Source organism: Piliocolobus tephrosceles, chromosome 11 (assembly GCF_002776525.5).
Source record: "Piliocolobus tephrosceles isolate RC106 chromosome 11, ASM277652v3, whole genome shotgun sequence".
NCBI classification, from domain to species: Eukaryota; Metazoa; Chordata; class Mammalia; order Primates; family Cercopithecidae; genus Piliocolobus; species Piliocolobus tephrosceles.
In genome coordinates, this window is record NC_045444.1 from 42,147,796 (window position 1) to 42,161,915 (window position 14,120).

Here is a 14,120-nt window from a genome sequence, read left to right on the forward strand (position 1 = left end):
CTCCTCTGTGGACTATGGATGGTTCCCTCAAGTTACTGAGTTTGGGACTTAATAAATGAATGCATTCCTCTGGGTCAACTATAGGAGTTCTGCGGTATTTAAGGACATTAAATGAGTGACTTAATACTTTATTTAAAAAATACCACTGCGTTTTTGGTTCACAGTAATTTTCTTCCTTCTTTTGGAAAGGCATTTCTGTCCATCTCCTGGATATTTTCCAATGCCACGATAGAAAAGTTATTAGTACAGCACCCAGAGGTCTTCGGAGCAAAGCCCTTAAAGAAGTGGGGTCCATTTGAGCCCCAACTCCGCCTTCCTTAGGTCCCCTTGGGCTTGTCTAGCCCTAGTAGTTCCAACAAGTGAGCTGGGCATGCTCAGTGGGCAGGGTAGTTTCTTTTTTGGGGGGGTTGGGGGGGTTGCAAGTGGGAAGCCCGCTGTTCAACTGCCGGGGCTCTCCGCCTCCCCCCACCTGTATGAGGCTGGGCCTGGGGAACCTGTGCTCAGCATTCCACCCCCTGGAGCTTGGGCTTGGTCTTCCCTGCGGGTCCCTGCGCTGACATTCAGGCGGGGAGCCAGGAGGCCTGGCGCGGCTTGAGCCCGCTGGGGGAGCCGGGCGAGAGTTCTGGGTTCTGACGGCGGGGTCGCAGGGTCGCCCGCCTCCTGGACGCGTCTGTAGGCCTAGGGAAGCCCGCTGGCCGGGAGGTGCAGAGTAGGAGAAGCCAGATCCGGGTGCGGACAACGAGAAATCGTCAGGTAAGCCAGCCCCGCCAGCCTGTCGGCCGGCGAGTGTCTCCCCTCCCCCAGGCAGATAGCCAGGGCGGCCCGCATGGGCGAGGGCACAGGAAATCGGGCACCGCCACCGTCTTCCCCAGCCTGGCCTAGCTCAGGCTTTCCAGTCCGCCAGCCCGCTGGCAAGGCGGGGCGGAGGTCTGGGGTCCGGCACCACCGAGGCACAAAGCAGGAACTGCAGCCGCGGGCGAGGGCCCTTGCGTGTGGCGCTGCGCGACCCCACCCGGCGGCGGGAGCCGCGTCCCTGTCTAGTCACGTTCATTGGGCCGCGAAGACCTCCTCGCTCGCCGCCCGCTCTTCGCAGCGCTTTTCCCTCGCACACCCCAGCCAACCCCGGCCCCGGTTCCTGCCCCCACTTCCGCGTTTCCCCGCTGGGCCGGAGGAGCCTGGGCCCGAAGCATCCGGGCTGGAGGTGGCGGCCTCGCCGCCCGGGTCAGCCCTCCGGGAGGGAGCAGGCGCGGGAGCGGGAGGAGGAAGTCGGGAAGAGGGAAGGCGGGGGCGCGGCCCGCTCGGCGCTCGAGTTACACCCGCCCAGCCCGTCTCGAGTGACAGCCCCGCGCGCCTCGCTGCGAGCACCCGGGCCGAGGCTCTGATTCCGGGGGGAGGCCGACTCCACCCAGGCTGGAGAAACTGGGTGCTCCTGCCCGCTGGCCCCTCGCGCGTGAGGATCTATCTCAGGTGTGTGCTTCCTGGGAGACTCCTTCCCTCGCCCTTAGGATTCTAGGGGGGAGTGGTCCCTTTCTGACCCGGGCGAGTGTTCTGGGACTCCAGTGTTGCGGTAGGTGGTGGCGGGAAACGGGAAAGAGTTAGAATTTCTTCCCACCAGCAGAAGATGGACTCGCTTTTCTCTAGGGATTCGTTGTTTATATTTTGGAGGCGGCAGTTGTAAAACAGTACAGTGGCAGGACTTTTGGGACGAGGGCTGGTACCCCATTGAAAGTTTATGCAAACTTTTAGCTTGTAGACGGGGTTAGTCTGATAAGGATTGTTGCTCCCTTCCGAAGCAAGAGTGAGAACGAGTCTGGAGGGGGGCTGAGGCTTCTTTGAGAAACTCAGCGGCTGGCATGTGACCGTCCTAGGAGGAAATGGAAGGTGCACACTGATAACTTAAAACAGCCTCCACTCCCCACGTAGTGACTTCTACCAGCAAAAAATAGATTTGCAGAGACTGCTTTGGCAGGAAGGTGTAGCTGGGTGAATGAAGTGCTGCTCTTAGCAGATGGTCTCTAGTCTGGCTTCCACCTTGTGCAGTGGAATATTCACTCCCAGAAGAGTTCCAGAGTAATTTACAAACACAAATTCTCGCAAAGTGTTAGTGACATGGGCAACCCAAATCACACAACACATTATAAATATCATAGGAGGCAGCTATAGAAATAGCAGCTAGTCAACTTATACTTGTATAAATAGGTGAGGGGAGGAAGTTAGTAAGTGACAGGCAGTCTTTATTGCTAAAACAAAACTGTTAGTATTTTGCACGTGTTCCAAGTTTAAAGAGATGTGAAGTTTGTTTTTGGCGTGTGGAGGGTGTTGGCAGCTGTCACACTGGGCCCAGGCACTTCTTGGTAGCTACTGACCACTCTAGTCCCAGTCCTACAGTTCTTGCTGGCCAGCACATGACAGCAGGATGCCTTTGCCCAATGAAGACCGTGTGCAGCCTGGGGAACCTTGTGATGTGGATGTTGAAACCCCCTTCTGTTTCTCACAGGGGCGTTATGTCAAATTACAGCACTTCCTTGACTTTTACAAATCAACTCTTCAAATACAGCAATATTTTAATGAATAAATGGATAATATGGGGTTTTAGGTTTGAGAACCAACACTGGATTCATTGCAACAGTCCATTCTCATAGCTCACAGAGTCATTTTATTTTATAAAGAAATTCTAAGCAGCATTAGAGCTCTGCTTCTTTCTCTCTTCCTTGTGATTCATTCAAAGATGCAATGGCTTGGTTCAGGAATTGACAAAAGGGCCACAGTGTTACCAATTGTTAGTGAATGTTACCATCCCCTTTAGTTTGTTGTAATTAATCTTATTGTAGATATTTTAAAAGATTTGATGATGATTGTGCGTCACTCATGTTGGTAAACTATAACTCTGAACTTACTCTGTTTGGTTGTTTTCTTTCCTCTCTAGCATATAAGTTCTATGAGAATAGTAGGGCTTGTTCTGTCTTGCATACTTTCAAAACTCTAATGCCTGGAGTGGTGACTAGCTTGTAATACACCCTCAATAAATGTTTTCTCAATGAGTGACCTCTAATGCCTAGAGGGGTGACTAGTTTGTAATACGCCCTCAATAAATGTTTCCTCAATGAGCAACCGAACTGTGGAACAAACTCTAGCTGAGGGTAGTTGCGGAGCAGGGAGCCAAAGACTTTGGTCATCCTTTAAAACTCAGCCTCAATTGTCTCATTGGCAAAATATGGACACTAAATGCAATGACATGTGTGCAATTGCTAGCAATGTACCTGGCAAGTAGTAGACTTCAAAAGACTAGCTTCCATCCTGTATTTTTCCTTCTTATACTCAAATAGGAAAATATGGGCAAAGAATATAGTTAGCTTGAAAATTTGGGCAAAGAATTCTTGCATGTTGTGCATGAATTATCTGTATTTTTTTTTTGGTTAGTTTAGTGTGTTGGGCTGGGGAGAGGAGAGGTGAGTTAGTGGTAGCTATGGTTATTAGAGAAGGGAAGCAATTTTCAGATCAGTATCTAATTTCTCAGTTTTTTTTTTTTTTTTTTAATGTGATGATGTTTCTGTTTAGGTTTTCCAAAACTTGATTCTTTCTGTTTGTCAACACCTGGACTCATGGGGCGATCCTAAGTGCAGAAACAACACTTCAGAAAGAGGACTAGAAATCAAATATATGAACACTCGTCTTCTTAAATGAAATTTTCTATATTCTTGTGCAGCATTATATTGTAGTAAGTGCTAGATTAAAAAAAAAGTTATCCTCTTTTGAAAAGCTTACAGTTGTTTAACAAGGTAAAACATAGATGGAACATAATTGGAGACCAACATAAGACCTTTTACAATCATTTTTCCAGTGGTAGGATATTGGCCAGAACTGTTGTGATTATGAAGGAAAAGGTTAATATTGGCTCAAGTAGTTGGAGACAGCTTCCTGCCGAAGAGAATGTCACTTCAGTAACAGAGGGACTTATTTCCTGAAGACGATAGAAAAGATCATCTTTGTTTCAGGAATGTTTGCTATTGTGTACTTCATTGTATGAAAAAGCCAACATAATCATGTACTTTCAAAAATGATCTTTCTGTTGAAAATTATATGGGAAATCTTCAGTAAAATTTTGCATATGCAAGAAATGAATACTGGTCACTATGTGAAGTTTGAAGCTCAGGGTTGGCGTTAAAATGGTAACTTCATTCTTGTCACCTTTAACACACTTGCTTAAAAAATTTGTGTCAGGTCACGTGCAGTGGATCACGCCTGTAATCCCAGCACTTTGCTTTGGGAGGCCAAGGCAGGTGGATCGCTTGAGCCCAAGAGTTTTGAGACCAGCCTGGACAACATGGAAACCCCCTATTTACAAAAAATACAAAAATTAGTCAGGCATGGTGGCCTGTGCCTGTAGTCTCAGCTACTCAGGAGGTCAGAATTTGAGAATTGCTTGAGACTGTCTCAAAAAAAAAAAAAAAAAAAAAAAAAGCCAGACAGGCACGATGGCTCATACCTATAATCCCAGCACTTTGGGATGGGAGGCCTGGGCAGGTGGATCACCTGAGGTCAGGAGTTTGAGATCAGCCTGGCCAACATGGCAAAACCCCGTCTCTACTAAAAATATAAAATTAGCCGGGCATGATGGTGGGCACCTGTAATCCCAGCTACTTGGAAGGCTGAGGCAGGAGAATTGCTTGAACCCAGGAGGCAGAGGTTGCAGTGAGTCAAGATTGTGTCATTGCACTCCAGCCTGGGTGACAGAAGGAGACTCTGTCTCAAATAAGTAAATAAATAAATAAAAGTGTCAGATGGCCTGCCAATTACTCTATTCCGTTTTGCCAATGGGGTATATTTTATATATTTTTTACCTGGAGTATAAGGAGAAAATTATTGATCATCAGGGTTGAAACCCCACTCAACCTGCCGAATTCAAAAACTGTTACTTGGGAGATAGAGAAGAGCTGAATGGAACTAAACTAAGAAGATATTATTAAGTAAGTTTTAGTTGCTCATCAAAATACTTAAATGATTCCATCATGTCTTAAGACTTTTGAGATAAGAAAACTTAGAAGTGGTATGTTAGGGCAAGAAGAAACTAATAAAGTGTGCTTTACCTTTCTTTGTTTTAGAATTGTTGACATGATGTGTGAAAGAAATGTAAGAGGAAGATATAATCAAACTCAACTCCAAGTGAGAAAGACAACGGCCAATGTGGCTGCAAGCCAGGAAATCTCTAACAATTTTAGAATAGACTTCTTCCTGTAATATATAACCGGGGATTGATCTCAGGAACATTTAAGAAAAAGAAAGGAAGAGATGTTGATGCTTTGAATACCTGAGAATGTTTAGAAAATGATTGTGGTCAGAATGCATCCAGAATTCTAATTTGTGTCCTGACGTGAATGTGACCAAGTTTGTTTGTTTGTTTCCTTTGGCTTGTGTTCCAGGATTTCGATCTTTTGTTAGAGGCTCTTACTAGTTCTTTGGGTTGTGTATTTCTTCCTATATTATATCTGTGCTCTTATTTCCTATTTTTCAGTTGAGAATTGTATGTTCTTTCAAAACCAGATTTCTGATTTATGCAGCAAAAACAGGACTTATGATTTATTTAGGTCAGGCTTTGGTTCAATTAGTTCACAAAATTAGTGGGAAAAATTGGTTAATAGATGTCTCTCCTTCTCAAGTACAAATATATTGTGACATACTGTGATATGGTAAGAAAGATACTTGTCCCCTGTTCTGACTAATGAACTTTTAAGACCCTTGGAATCTCTGGAATGATAAGTGTCTTTTTCTACACTGCTGAGATGACAGGTGACTCTTGGTAGAACCGTAGGTAGCTTCAGGATGGGGATGGGGATGGGAGCTGGTACCAGAGGAACCAACTATGTAATTAGAGGGTTAGAATTTCAGCTTCACTCCAGACCTCTGGGGAAGGGAGAGTGGCTGGAAATCAGTCAGTCACCAGTGGATAATGATTTAATCAATCATGCCCATATCACGGAGCCTTCATCAAAACCTTAAATTTTGGAAAGCTTCTGAGTCGGTGAATACATGGAGGTGCTGGAAGGAAGGCATGCCCAGAGAGGGCACCCCTTCTCCCATTTCTTGCCCTGTATACCTCTTCATCTGGCTGTTGATTTGTGTCTTTTATAATACCTTTTGTAATAAACTGGTATACATAAGCAGGCCCGTTGTGGTGGCTCACACCTGTAAGCCCAGCACTTTGGAAGGCCAAGACAGGAGGATAACTTGAGCCCAGGTGTTTGACATCAGCCTGGGCCATGTGGAGAGACCCTGTCTCTACAAAAAATTAAAAAACAACAACAACAACAACAACAAACTAACTAGGTGTGGTGGTCCATGCTTGTAGTCCTCACTACTCTGGAGGCTGAGGCAAGAGGATCTCTTGGGGCCAGGAGGTCAAGGCTGCAGTGAGCTGCGTTAGTGCCACTACACTCCAGCCTGAGTGACAGAGCGAGACCTTGTATAAAAAAAAAAAAAAAAAAAGAGGAAAAAAAAAAAGTAAGTAAAGTTCTGTTAGCCATTACAGCAAATTATCAAATCTGAGGATGGAGTTGTAGGAACCCCTGATTTGTAGCTAAGTTTAACAGAAGTGTGGATATCCTGGGGCCCCCTATTTTTGACTGGCATCTGAAGTGGAGGGCAGTCTCATGGGACTGAGCCCTTACCCTGTGGTGTCTGCACAAACTCTGGGCAGTTAGTGTCAGACTGAATTAAATTGTAGAACATTCAGTTGGTGTCCCTAGATAGTTTCTTGGTGTGGAAAACCCATACATTTGGTGTCAGAAGTATTGTTACTAGAGGAATAATTTTTCTTTATATATGTATTGACAAAACTTAAAGACATTATTTGGGGACATCTTTTAATTATTCAAATGGAATAATTATTCATGTACTGTATTTTTGACATTGAGATACTGTCAAAGTCTGGGTACTTTAGAACAATGACTGTTTGATTTAGATTTTTCAAGCCTTATATTTTTTGAATACTGGAATCTCATGCTGGATTGTCCACATATATCCATCTATAAAAGGTTTTAATATAGGGGGAAAAACAAACCCCACAAACTATGACAGACAGACTGTTTTCTGAAATCGAGATTTCTAGAAGCTGCTACTGTCAAATGAGATAACCTCTGAGTATTACTTGGTAACAATGGGGTGACATGCTTAGAATGCTTTGCTACTTGTATCTGCTGATGACCACCAAGGCCAAGCAGAAACTTTAGATAGCTATACACATATATGAAACAAAAGTTTATGTTCAAGGTAAACTTATTAGGAAAACTTTGGTCAAGATTCCAAGAAAACATAAAATAAGCTTCTAAGTGTACTTCAAAAGTGATGAAAATAATACAGTTCAGCGTACTAGGTTCTCAAAAGTTGCTTTCTTTCAATTTTAACTGAATAAAAGAAAGGATATTGGCTAAGTGGTGGCTCATGCCTGTAATCCCAGCACTTCGGGAGGCCAAGGTAGAAGGATCGCTTGAGCCCAGGAGTTTGATACCAGCCTGGGTGACATGTGAGACCCTGTCTCTACAAAACATAAAAAATAAGCTGCGTCTGGTGGTGCGTACCTCCTACTTAGGAGGCTGAGGTGGGAGGATCCCTTGAGCCCAGGAGGCTGAGGCTGCAGTGAGCCATGATTGTACCACTGCACTCCGACTTAGGCAACAGAGCAAGACCCTGTCTCAAAAAGATAAATGAATAGATAAATAATAAAAAACAATAAAAAGAAAGGATGTTTTGTTTCATTGTGATAATGCCCAAACTGCTTTGATCATGTCACTCTCTTTGCTCCACCGTTCCATGGGTTACTCTGCCCTATTTGATCAAGTTCTAAATATTTGTCCTGGAATTAAGTCAAGGACTCCTCCATTCTCACCCTAATATTAAGGTGCTGTCCTTATCTTCTCTATGATCCAGTCACATTGGACTAGTTGGAATTCCCTAAATATATATTCCTATGCTGTCCCTATTCTGATGTTCTTCCTTTTATTTCACTTTTTGAAATCCTAACAAACCTTGAGTGCCCTGACCCCTGGCTACTAATTTTTATGACATTTTCCCTCACAGCACCAGTCAGAAATGTCTTGTATATTTTCTAAACCCTTCAGCTACTCTTTTTATACTACTCATAATTCCCTTATAGATGCTTGTCTCCTGTAATTCTTTGCAGACATGCATAATTTCCTTTCCTATGGAAGATCATGCTGGATCTTACACAATTTTATAGACCTCACATGCCTAATCCAAGTGCCTTTCATGTGGGTGACACCTAGTAAGCAGTTGTTCATGAATGGTTGCCCCATAATTCAGTCAGACCCTAATTCAAGCGGTAAGTGATAAGAGTGTATTGGGTGTAATTGGACACCAGATACCACACAGGCAGGTGTATTTCAGGTAATCTGTTCAACTGGATACTTTACACTGTATGTTTTTTAGGCATCTCCCTCCCTACATATTTGGCAGTTTTAATCTTTTTATTTTTATCTCAAAAAATTTTTCCCCCTCTTAAAGTGCTGAGAGGTTTAATATCTTAAGGATATTTAGGAGAGGGAAGGGGCGAAGTGACATTATAAAAGGAATCCTTGAAGAAAATCAGTGGAGGAATCTACAAATAAGGAGGCCACTTAATGTCCACTGAGGACTCGGCACCGCTGTCAGGACACCAGAGCTTCCTTCTTTTCACCAATGTCTCCCTTCCCCCACTTACCCACCTAATCCAATCTCTTAACAATCTGGAAAATGAATTCCTAACAAGATGACTTATAAAAATTATTTTGTCACCCTTATCAAAGGTGTTGGATTCTATGGGGACAATGCCTTGGGGACCATGTATGTAGGCTAAGTCAAAGGTGGGCAGTGCCTACTTCTGAGCATCCCTGCAGCCACATTATAGCCACTCCAGTGTGGCTTTGGTTAGTGTCTGGACCTTTCACTTTTCTCCTCTGTCAAATAAGGTGGCTGGATTGGAAGAATTTGAAGTCCATGGAGAGCATGAAATGTTTATTTCTCTTGTCCTGCCTAAAAGGAAGCCAGTCCTGGCCACTGAGTTCTGTTTGCCTCTGGACCCTGGCCTAGATTTTCCTTTTATTGCCTGGAGTTTGGGGTTTCTTTGCTCTCAGCCTCTCCAGGTATAGCATTCACATCTAGAGGCTGCCACATTCTTTTATCTCTCTTCAGGATTATGCTCATAGGACCTATCAGAATGAGTATATTTTCACTTTTTTCTTTCATTATGTTTGCTAGTATTAACCCCTTTTCCCTATCCCTGCCCACCATTAAGTAGCTGGGATACTTATCTAAAAAATATAGATACTGCTGGGGGCAGTGGCTCATGCCTGTAATCCCAGCACTTTGGGAGGCCAAGGCAGGTGGATTGCTTGAGCCCAGGAGTTTGATACCAGCCTGGCCAACATGACAAAACCCTGTCTCTACTAAAAATACCAAAATTAGCTAGGTGTGGTGGCAGGTGCCTGTATTCCTAGCTACTCAGGAGACTGAGGCACAAAAATCGCTTGAACCTGGGAGGTGGAGTTTACAGTGAGCCGAGACTGTGCCATTGCACTCCAGCCTGGGCAACAGAACAAGACTGTCTCAAAAACAAACACACACACACACACACACACACACACACACACACTAAAATAATTTTATTTATTATTTTTAAAGACAGAATCTTGCTCTGCTGTCCAGGCAGGAGTGCAGTGGCACATTTATAGCTCACTGCAGCTTTGAACTGCCTCATGCGATTCTTCTGTCTTAACCTCCTGAGTAACTAGAATGACAGGTGTGTGCCACCATGCCTGGCTAATTAAAAAATATTTATTAGAGACAGTGTCTCACTATGTTGCCCAGGCTGGTCTTGAACTCCTGATCTCAAGTAATGCTCCTGCCTTTGCCTCAGAAGTGCTGGGATTACAGGCATGAGCCCCTGTGCCTGGCCAGATTCACAGAATTTTAAAATAGGAACGAGTTTAGCAATTTAACCTAACCTGGTCTTTTTCTTATTAATAATAAATAGCAATGACAAGTATTTATTAAGCAGTTGCCATTTTCTAGGCACTGTGCTGAGTACTTTGTTTACATTTTTAAATGTATCAACAGTGAACCCTGTCATATCAGGGAGCAAACAGGCACAGACAAGTTAAGGGACTTACCAAGCCCCTTGTAAGTAGTAAGCCCCATGTAGTTATTTTCTAGTATGGCAGAAACTGCCGTAAGAACTGTTTTAAAAACACTAGAATGAAGAGATAATCTTATTCCTATTTCTGTAATGTATTTCCTGGCTTTTGCTACATTGTATTCCACTGCCCAACTCATTGAACTTTGCCATTTGACACTTAACACTTCCCAATTCTTTACCTTGTAGTTCACTAGTTTTCACCAGTGATGCTGAACTTGTTTAAATAGTTGCATATATAGCACAGCATGCCTATTATGACATTACTTATGATTTGACTTGTAGGAATCCACGACATTGTTAAAATTTTCTTAGTCTTAATGGATGTAGAAGCAACGTGCAACTTGCTATCAGTCTTCTTTTCCACTCCTATACTTGGGTTTCTGATGGTTATTGTGAAAATGAAAATGATTGTGTGTATTGGAGATGTATAAAAATGTATGTTTGCCAGCCTTAGTCATGAGAGAGTTCTTTTACCTTTTTCTGCACAATGCATTTCTCTATTTCTTGCTGTAGTTGTTTTCAAACTTTCAGCATTTTCTTGGAGTCTTTTATGTCACCCATGCATTTCTTTATTAAAAGATGATGGTTAGTGGTTAGGGTAGGCTCAACCGTCATAACTGAAAGACCTGAAAATAGATACAAGCTCAAGCACAAGTTTAATTTTTGCTTATATCATGGTCTTTGCTGGTGGATCACTTTCCTCTCAATGATTCAGGCACTGTGGATTCTTCCATTTTATGACTCAACAGTTCCTTAGGGCTTTCTTTTCAACTACAGCCAGCCAGTGGATGGTGAAAGGGAAAGGCAAGAAGCATATCTACTTTCTAAACACATAATCTTATTTTTTTGAGATGAGTCTCACTCTGTCGCCCAGGCTGGAGTGCAGTGGCGCGATCTCGGCTCACTGCAACCTCTGCCTTGTGGGCTCAAGCGATTCTCCTGCCTCAGCCTCCCGAGTAGCTGGGATTACAGGCTTGCGCTACCATGCCCAGCTAATTTTTGTACTTTTAGTAGAGATGGGGTTTTGCCATGTTGAGCAGGCTGGTCTCGAACTCCTGGACCTCAGGCAATCCGCCCACCTTAGCCACTCCAAGTGCTGGGATTACAGGTGTGAGCCACTGCGCCTGGCCTTAAACACATAATCTTGAATGAATGCATTAGTTCTGCTCATATACCATTGGCTGGAAGTCTGTTGTGTAGTGATACTTACCTGAAAGGGAGATTGGCACATGTAGTCTAGCTGCAAGTCTAGGAAGAAGAGAGTATGCATTTTTGATAATGACTTAGCTGTCCCCTTCACAGTGTCCTTGCCGTTTTTTTTTTTTTTTTTTTTTTTAAGATGGAGTTGGGCTCTGGCACCCAGGCTGGAGTGCAGTGGTACGATCTTGGTTCACTACAACCTCTGCCTCCTGGGTTTAAACCTCAGCCTCCAGAGTAGCTGGGATTACAGGTACGTGCCACCACGCCTGGCTAATTTTTGTATTTTTAGTAGAGACGAGGTTTCACCATGTTGGCCAGGCTGGTCTCGAACTCATGATTTGCCTCCCTTGGCCTCCCAAAGTGCTGGGATTATAGGCATGAGTCACTGCCCCCGGCCCTTGCCTTCTATTATTCTGAGAGAATTGAAATAACATGTCAAATCTTAATGTTTTTCTCCATTCCACATCATTTCTATATCTGAATCCATCAATCCCTCATTAATTCTTGACTTAGAGGTGGTTATCCAAAGTTGATGCTTTCCCCCATACTCTGGATCCCCCATTCCCTTCAGATGTCTTATTCTATGAAATTTTTCTATGCTTACCTGTATTGTATTTATTTGTTTGTATTGGAGATGCTGAGATGCATTTCAGATATTTACAAGAATGCTCAAGATTCTCCCATTACAAAAACAAAGAAGCAAGACCAATAACCAACATTGCCCCTGTGCCCCATTCTGCCTTCTTGCTACCTGCTCTCTTTCTCCTTTCCTTAAAGCTGTTTTTCCTTAAAGTACCTTTTGTGCCTTATTTTTCTACTTCCTCACCTTCCATTCACTCCACAACTTTTGGAATCTGTCTTCTATCTCAGATGAATCTCTCTGTGTCTTTTTCTTTCCTGAGACAGGGTCTCACCCTGTTACTCATGCTGAAGTGCAGTAGCACCATCATAGTTCATGGCTGCCTCGAACTCCTGGGCTCAAGCGATCCTCCTACATCAGCCTCCTGAGTGGCTGGGACCCCAGGTTCAGGCCATCATACCTTAATAATTTTTAAAATTTTTTATAGAGATGGAGCCTTGCCATGTGGCCCAGGCTGGTCTTGAACTCCTGGGCTTAAGTGATACTCCCTCCTTGACCTCCCAAAGTGCTGGGATTACAGGTGTGAGCCTGGACCAAATCTGCTCTTGTTACGATATGAGTGTCCTCTTGACTGACAAATCAATGAGATTTTATTACTTAAAATTGCCATGATTCTGCTCATTCTCTTTTCTGTGAAACTGAGTTTTCACTAGGCTATTGTGACATCTTCTCTTGGATTACTCCTTATGGATCTCTTTGCAGGTTCTTTGCCTTGAGCCTTGATATTGGAATTCCCAGGGTCTGTCTTTAGTTCACTCTCTTTTCTCTGTTGATGCTTTTTCCACCAAGTTCGTCAATATCCCTGATTTCATTCAATCTCAAATCAACATTCTTAGGCACAGTTATTCGCTAAACTCAGGCATTTCCACTTGCATGTCCCATAGTTGAGTCAGGACCCATAATCTCTTCCTTCTTTCATATGCTATTCCTTTCCTTATTGACAGATGCCATCATCTTTTCTCTCACTGCCTACATCATCCATGCATTTGTTCGTTAGGTCTATCAGTCACCTAATATATGTCAGTAATTTTTCCTTTTTTTTTTTTTTTTTTTGAGTCTTGCTCTGTTGCCCAGGCTGGAGTGCAGTGGCACCATCTCGGCTCACTGCAACCTCTTCCTCCCAGGGACAAGCAATTCTCTGCCTCAACCTCCCGAGTACCTGGGATTACAAGCACCCGCCACCATGCCCGGCTAATTGTTTTGTATTTTTAGTAGAGATGGGGTTTCACCATCTTGGCCATTGGCCAGGCTGGTCTTGAGCTCCTGACCTCGTGATCCACCTGCCTTGGCCTCCCACAGTGCTGGGATTACAGGTGTGAGCCACTGTGCCCGGCCTATGTCGGGAATTTTTCTACAAATAAGATTATAGTGGTATACAAAACAGTTTCTGCTCTTGTAGAATTACATTTTAGTGGGGGACAAAGAAATAATGCTTATATAAAGGAGAGATATGAGAAGGTAAGAGTTGTATGAATACTTTGGATTTGAATCATTTGGAAAGGCCTTTGAGGACTTAACATGTAAGCTGAGTCGTGAATGACCGGAAGGAGCTTGCCATGCAAAGTTGAGCAGAGGATTCCAGGTAGAGGCAGCTGGCCCCAAAACACTAATAGTCATCCTGATTTGCCAGACATCAGAAGTGTCATAAATGGGTAAGAGTGAGAAGTGTTTGTATTGGTGTCCTGTGGCTGCTGTAACAAATTGAGAGGTGACAACGTGCTGGCGGCCCTCTCTCGCTCTCAGTGCCTCCTCGGCCTGGGCCCCACTCTGGCCGCGCTTGAGGAGCCCTTCAGCCTGCTGCTGCACTGTGGGAGCCCCTCTCTGAGCTGGCCGAGGCTGGAGCCGGCTCCCTGTGCTTGGGGGAGGTGTGGAGGGAGAGGCGCAGGCAGAGGCTCGGGCGGGAACCCAGGCTGTGCAAGGTGCTCGCGGGCCAGCGCGACTTCCGGGTAGGTGTGGGCTCCGTGGGCCCTGCACTGGGAGCGGCTGGCAGGCGCCGCCAGCCCCTGGCAGTGAGGGGCTTAGCACCCGGGCCAGTAGCTTCAGAGAGTGCCCCGGGTACCCCAGAAGTGCTGGCCCACGGGCACTGCACTCGAA

General features: G+C 44.4%; 1 protein-coding gene across 5 annotated transcripts in view; it reads left to right on the forward strand.

Moving 5' to 3' along the window:
- The first annotated feature begins 390 nt into the window (after positions 1 to 390).
- Positions 391 to 14,120, forward strand: part of GPD2 (glycerol-3-phosphate dehydrogenase 2) — a 148,813-nt gene continuing 135,083 nt past the window's right edge. For 3 of the 5 annotated variants that reach the window (XM_023217416.3, XM_023217414.3, XM_023217419.3), the window contains exon 1: positions 1,048 to 1,467. The gene's annotated coding sequence lies outside the window, so the exon portion shown is untranslated. Of the gene's footprint in view, positions 754 to 1,047; positions 1,468 to 14,120 lie in introns of those variants that run through there. The other 2 variants (XM_023217418.2, XM_023217417.2) reach the window with 2 other exon arrangements.